Source organism: Leptonychotes weddellii, chromosome 3, assembly GCF_054177405.1.
Source record: "Leptonychotes weddellii isolate Sample4059 chromosome 3, ASM5417740v2, whole genome shotgun sequence".
NCBI classification, from domain to species: Eukaryota; Metazoa; Chordata; class Mammalia; order Carnivora; family Phocidae; genus Leptonychotes; species Leptonychotes weddellii.
Genome location: NC_138371.1, coordinates 41,583,467 through 41,590,167, shown reverse-complemented (window position 1 = coordinate 41,590,167; position 6,701 = coordinate 41,583,467). Strand labels below are relative to the sequence as shown.

General features: G+C 38.7%; 1 long non-coding RNA gene and 1 pseudogene across 1 annotated transcript in view; one reads left to right on the top strand and one right to left on the bottom strand.

Moving 5' to 3' along the window:
* Nucleotides 1–6,701, bottom strand: part of LOC145720503 (uncharacterized) — an 81,941-nt gene that overhangs the window by 55,206 nt on the left and 20,034 nt on the right. The window lies entirely within an intron of this gene.
* LOC102736922 (calmodulin pseudogene) lies at nt 3,241–4,413 on the top strand (annotated as a pseudogene).

Sequence of the window (6,701 nt, the reverse complement as noted above, 5' to 3'; positions counted from 1 at the left end):
CTTCTTCTTCTTCTTCTTTTTCTTAACATATATTGCATTATTTGTTTCAGAGGTACAGAATTCTATTTTATTCTTAAAGGAATTTAGGATCACACTGTGTTATAAGTGCCAAAACACATTGGAGATAAAGACACAAGCACAAAATTGCCTTCTTCCTAAAATTCACACTTGAAATAAAGTTACAGTAGAGTGAAATTTCCTAAAAACAGTTTTGATGTGAACTGTTTAATGGTCTCTAAAAGATACATTTTAATAACATATATAGTATAAAAAAAGACTTTCTGACTATGCTCGGGTGAGTATTCCTTCCATGGGAGGCGATTGTGAAGTGTGTCGGACATGGTGGGTAAGAGCATAAACTCTGGATCTTGCAGACAGGGGATAAAACTCAGGTGTATCATGTGTGAACTTTGTGACCTTGGACAGGTGACTAAACTGGCTTGCCTCATCTGTAAAAGGTAAGAGTCCCCACCTTGAAGAATTCCTGTGAGGATTTAAGTCGATTAATGAAAATGATTGTGATTATTATTACCACATAATTCTGTACAGAGTTTACTCGGTTATGATTATACTGACCATTAATACTGACCATTTTTTTTAAAGACTTTATTCATTTGAGAGAGAGAGAGAGAGAGCATGCGTGGGGGCGGGGGAGGCACAGAGGGAGAGGGAGAAGCAGGCTCCCCACTGAGCAGGATCATGACCTGGTGGAAGGCAGACACTTAACCAACTGAGCCACCCAGGCATGACCACTTCTGATGCCAAGTGGGTCTATTCTTCTTGTCTCATGAATGATATCAGCTCAGATGGTGCCTTAGGCTGTGTTAACACTGCTCAGAGACCATGAAGAGATCACCCTGGATGCTGGGAAAAGGAAAGGACATGGCACTAAAATTCATTTAGCACATATGATACAATGATAATTGTCTGTTTATATTTGGATTAGAAACTTAAAAAAAGGGGGGAAACTTTTGATCCTCTCAAAAATCTTATAGGAATTAAAATTTAAAAATATTTTATAAAGAAACTTAAAGTACAAAGTACCTAATTCATTTTTTGAGATGTAAATTTCATTCAGAAAATATATTTGAAGAATTATTCAATTGAATGAACTAATAAAAATTTAATATTATTCAAATAACTTCCAAGTAATTCATGCTTTAGAACCAAGATTTTATTTCTGTTACTTGTTTATCTTTTTGTTTTATTCAAGATTAGTATAAGGAAAAAAGGTCATTTAAAATTATACAAGGATCATGTTAATCCTTGATATTCTTTTAACAATTATATCATTCTGAAACCTGTTGTTCAGACTAAATGCACCAGTTCTCAGGGAGTAATCATAAAAATAAAGTTACCATTTTGATCTTCCTAGAAGATCAAATTTACTTAAAGCGACACTCATGGTCTCATGCTCATCATTAACTCATCTAAGCACATTTTCAAAGTTTGACAGTAGGGTTCCAGAACTTAATTATAATCCCTAGAAATAAAGAATGAAGGGGCATTTACAGATCATCTGCTCTTTTCTTCACCGAAAAGCAGAGAAAGGAAAAGTGGCTCCCAGTTAAGTAAAAATAACTAGATTGAATGTGCAGTGACCTAGCTTCTAAGGCCCAGTTCTGTCATTATTTAATTTCCAAGAATGATGTGTGAAAACTATTTAGTTGTGAAAATTTAAAAGAATAGTAATACTACTACGAATAAGAAAAAATAAAAGTGTATTCCTTTGAAGTTATTAAAGAATAAATGAATACATGTGATATAAGTCTAACTTTTGTTAAAAGGAAGTTCAGTGGTATTGTTAGGATTTCCAAAGAATCCTACCTTCTAGTTCTCAAGAATACCCCCAGTGGGATCATGCATTAACTTCTTTTGCATAATATGACTCCCAAGTGTAATGGGAGGGAACGCGCCAAGAAGAATGGGTCTGGTGGCCAAAGAAGCACTTCCTTGGTACTCAGCAACAATGAACAAAACAAAGAGCAACAAAAGCCTCCCTTCTACCCAATAATGCAAAGGATTGGGAAGAAATCTCTACTTGGCTGGTAATGTCATATGATAGTTGCAATTAGAACAGCACAAGCAGAAATGAGAAAGAGAAAACAATGGGAAAGAAAAAAATAGAGAATATAAGAGAAAACATGAGTGCTACCATACAGCAAAAATCATGCTCCTTAGTCCAATGCCCCACACTACACACAATGGAATCTCAAGCTATATGTACGCAGCACGGCATAATGACTTAAGAAAAGAAAATTTATTTGGAGAATAGTTCCACGGAGAAAAGTTTACATACAAAAAATAATATTAACTTGTCTAACATCACTTATTTTTCAGGGTTTCTATACAGCTGAGGGTTTAGCTTTCTCTTTCAGTGACATAACAAAAATTGTTGCACTTATTATTATGATTCGATTTTTACTCATTTATGAAAGTTAGAACCATTTTTAAAAGCTGGATTGTTTCCTTATCGGTATATTATTTAGCCTCAAAATGTAGTAGGAAGTAAAAAAAAAAAAAGTAGTGTGAAGTAAGTCCTCAATAACTCCTTGTTGATTTTATCTTCACTAATTCATAATGATGAAATTATATTTACTCCTATTTATACTAAACCTTTAACTCCTTCACGCACATTCTAATTGCATTACATATTGATTTTAATGGCAATTTAAAACATACATTATTAAACATAAAACACATTGCTCACATCTATTGAACTGTTAAAAATTATTAGATCTATGCCATTTTTGTAACATTATGCATGCATGTATTTGACTTCTAAACATTACCACTGGGCGCCTGGGTGGCTCAGTTGGTTAAGCGACTGCCTTCGGCTCAGGTCATGATCCTGGAGTCCCTGGATCGAGTCCCGCATCGGGCTCCCTGCTCAGCAGGGAGTCTGCTTCTCCCTCTGACCCTCCCCCCTCTCATGTGCTCTCTCTCATTCTCTCTCTCAAATAAATAAATAAAATCTTTAAAAAAAAAATTATTAAACATTACCACTAATTTAAGTAATGAAATGTACTGATACATCCCCAACTTAAGTGACCTGGTATTAAAATGCATTGCCGGGCCGTGGTGCTGGGAGCCTCACGGGCGCGGCGCCGTTACTCGCGGTCCGGAGTTGGCGGCCGCACAGCGCGGAGCGCACATCGCGCCTTCGCAGTAGCGCGGCAGCCGCAGCGGGGGCGCCCCCGCCGTCACGGCCCCTGCGCTGGGGCAGCCGCCCTCGCTCCCTCTGCTCTTCTTGCCTTCGCTCGCACCACGGCTGATCAGTTGACCGAAGAACAGATTGCTGAGTTCAAGGCAGCTTTCTCCCCATTTGACCAAGCTGGCGATGGCACCATCACAACAAAGGAACTTGGAACCGTCATGAGGTCACTGGGTCAGAACCCAACAGAAGCCGAGGTGCAGGATATGATCAACGAGGTGGCTGCTGACGGAAATGGCACCATCGACTTCCCAGAAGTTTTGACTCTGATGGCTAGAAAAATGAAAGATACAGACAGTGAAGAAGAAATCCGCGAGGCATTCCGAGTCTTCGACAAGGATGGCAACGGTTACGTCAGCGCGGCGGAGCTACGTCACGTCATGACCCACTCAGGAGAAAAACTAACAGAGGAAGAAGTAGATGAAACGATCAGAGAAGCAGTTATGGATGGAGATGGGCAAGTCAACTATGAAGAATTCGTACAGATGATGACTGCAAAATGAAGGCTTACTTTCAACTCCTTTCCCCCCTTCTAGAAGAATCAAATTGAATCTTTTATTTACCTCTTGCCAAAAAAAAAAAGTTCATTTACTCATTCTGTTTCTATATAGCAAAACTGAATGTCCAAAGTACCTTCTGTCCACACACACAAAATCTGCATGTATTGGTTGGTGGTCCTGTCCCCTAAAGATCAAGCTACACATCAGTTTTACGATATAAATACTTGTACTACCTTAATGATAAGGAAGCACCTAATGGACTCCTTGCAGTTCCATTTGCTCATTATTAATACACTGTTTGGACTGGCCAGTTTTTCATGCATGCAGCTTGACAATTGAGCACAGTCAGGCATTTGTATTAAAAACAAAAAATGAAAAAAACAAATTTAATACTTCTTCAAATGGGTTCTGGTTCAGTTTGTTAGTATAAGTTGTCAGAGCTGGTTTACTGAAAACAAAACATTTAAAATTGGTTTACCTCAGGATGCTGTGCAGAAAAATGGGTGAAGGATAACCTGTCTAGACGCAGCCCCACTTAGCAGGACGACCCTCTCGTACTTCCGGGCGCCCCCACCCATGGTGACCATGACACTCATCCTGGTGGCATGCCGTGTGTGTTGGTTTAGCGTTGTCCCGTGTTGTCTTAGAGCGAAATGGGTGTCAGGCTGTCACCATTCACACACATTTTTTTTTTTTAAACCTTTACCAAGGGAGCATCTTGGGACACTCTGTTTTTAAAACCTCCTGAACCATGACTTGGAGCCAGCAGAGTAGGCTGTGGCCGTGGACTTCAGCACAAGCATCAACATTGCTGATCAAGAAATAACAATTTACGTCCATTCCAAGTTGTAAATGCTAGTCTTTTTTTTTTTATTATTCCAATGAAGAAAGACCATTAACTTAAAAAAAATGTATTGCCAGTGCAAAATTTTAGAAATGTATTGTAGTACCCCCCCCCAAATCTTCCTTCTTTCCTTCCTTCTTTTCCGTTCCTGCTGCCAGCCCCATACTTCAGTTTCTGATGATTTTAAGATTATGCAGTGGTTTAAGATGATGAAGTGACCTTCATGCCTACATTTTTACCCACTTTAGCTGTTCCTGTGTGTTTCTGAAAAATTAATGGTTCAAAAGCATTTATTCCATGTGTCATTCTCCTGTTAAGAAAGTCCATTGGTTTTCCGATGGAATAAAATCCACACTTCTCACCCTAGCCTTTAAAGTGTCCCACAGTCTGGCCACACTCTAGCTGCAGTTCTGGCTGTGTGTCAGCCAGAACCGTGAACTTCTCTAAAACCACTTGTGACCTGTGAATATTTGATTCCATTTTCTCCATCTAGAATGCCTCTCCTTCCATTTGTGTTTTTTGTGCTTGAAATATTCAGCCTCAGCCATGATTTAATTACCTTTCTTACTGAGAACTGGTATTTGTATCACACATTTTGCTTTAATCACTCTATCATAGTTTTGCAAATATGTTTCATGTCTACTTCTATTTGGTAAACTACTATCTAACAAGGGTTATTTTGTTTTCTTTGCAATCCCCTCTCTGCTCAGCATCTTGCCTTTCTCATAGCCGACTCATTAAATATTAAACTAAAATCATCGAACTGAAACGTCTATGTGCCTTATTTATCTCTTTCATGATTTTCAAGCTTCCATGCTCAGCACTGAATATTAAATGTTCTGCAATTGACATGACTTAAAAAATACTTGAATTGTTTTTACTGAGGTACAATTGACATATAATATTATTTTCAGGTGTACAACATAATGATTTGATATTTGTATACACTGCAAAATGATCACTGCAGTAAGTCTGGTTTCCCACTATCACCATATAAACTTACATGACATGCAATGCAATATTGTTGACTATGGTCACCATACGGTACATTACATTCCCATGACTTATTTAATTTATGAATGGAAGTTTGTATCTCCTGACCCCCTTCTCCCATTTCACCCACTCCCAATCTCCCTCCCTCTGGCAACTACCGATCTGTTCTCTGCATCTATGAATTTTGTCTTTTGTATGTTTATTTCGTTTTTTAGATTCAATGTATAAGGTTTGTCTTTCTCTGTCTGATTTATTTCCCTTAACATAATACCATCCATGTTGTGACAACAATCCACGTTGTCACAAACAGCAAGATTTCATTCTTTTTTATGTCCAAGTATTCCATTGCGTGTGTGTATATGTATCTTCTTTATCCATTCACTCATTGATGGACACTTTGGATGTTTCTATATTTGGCTATTGTGAATAATGCTGCGATGAACATAGGGGCCTATACATCTTTTCAAACTAGTGTTTTTGTTTTCTTCAGATAAATGCCCAAGGTGGAATTGCTGAGTTATATGGCAGTTCTATCTTTAGCTTTTTGAAGAACTTCCATACTGTTTTCCAGAGTGGCTGCACCAATCTACATTCCCAGCAACAGTGCACAAGAGTCCACTTTTCTCCACAGCCTTGACAACACTTGTTATTTCCTGTCTTTTGATAACCATTCTGACTGGCGTGAGGTGATACCTCGTTGTGGTTTTGATTTGCATTTCCCTAATGATTAGTGATGTTGAGCATGATCTTTTCCTGTGTCTTTGGCCATGAGGGCAGGATCGCAGTGGCAGGAGAGGGCAGGGCTGGGGCCAGCAATGCTAACAAGGTACGGGGAAAATGCAGAAATGATGCCTGCCAATGCCTCCATCCCTGGGGAGAGTTCTGACAGATGCTTGTCCCTCCGGCACGTGCTTTAAGTTTAGCTAGTGAAACTCCTTCACATACGGTGTAGGTGCTTTTCAACTTGCTGCTTTGGGGCTGGGTCCGCAGGTAGGTAAGTCTGAACAGTCTAGTAGAATGAAATACAAACCAGGTATAATGAAATTTTCAGCATCTTTGAGTCAGAATTTAATGATATGGTGAAAGGTGATCTTTGAAAAATTTTTGGTTTGATTTGCATAATTCATTAAGTCTCCATATGTTTCCATAT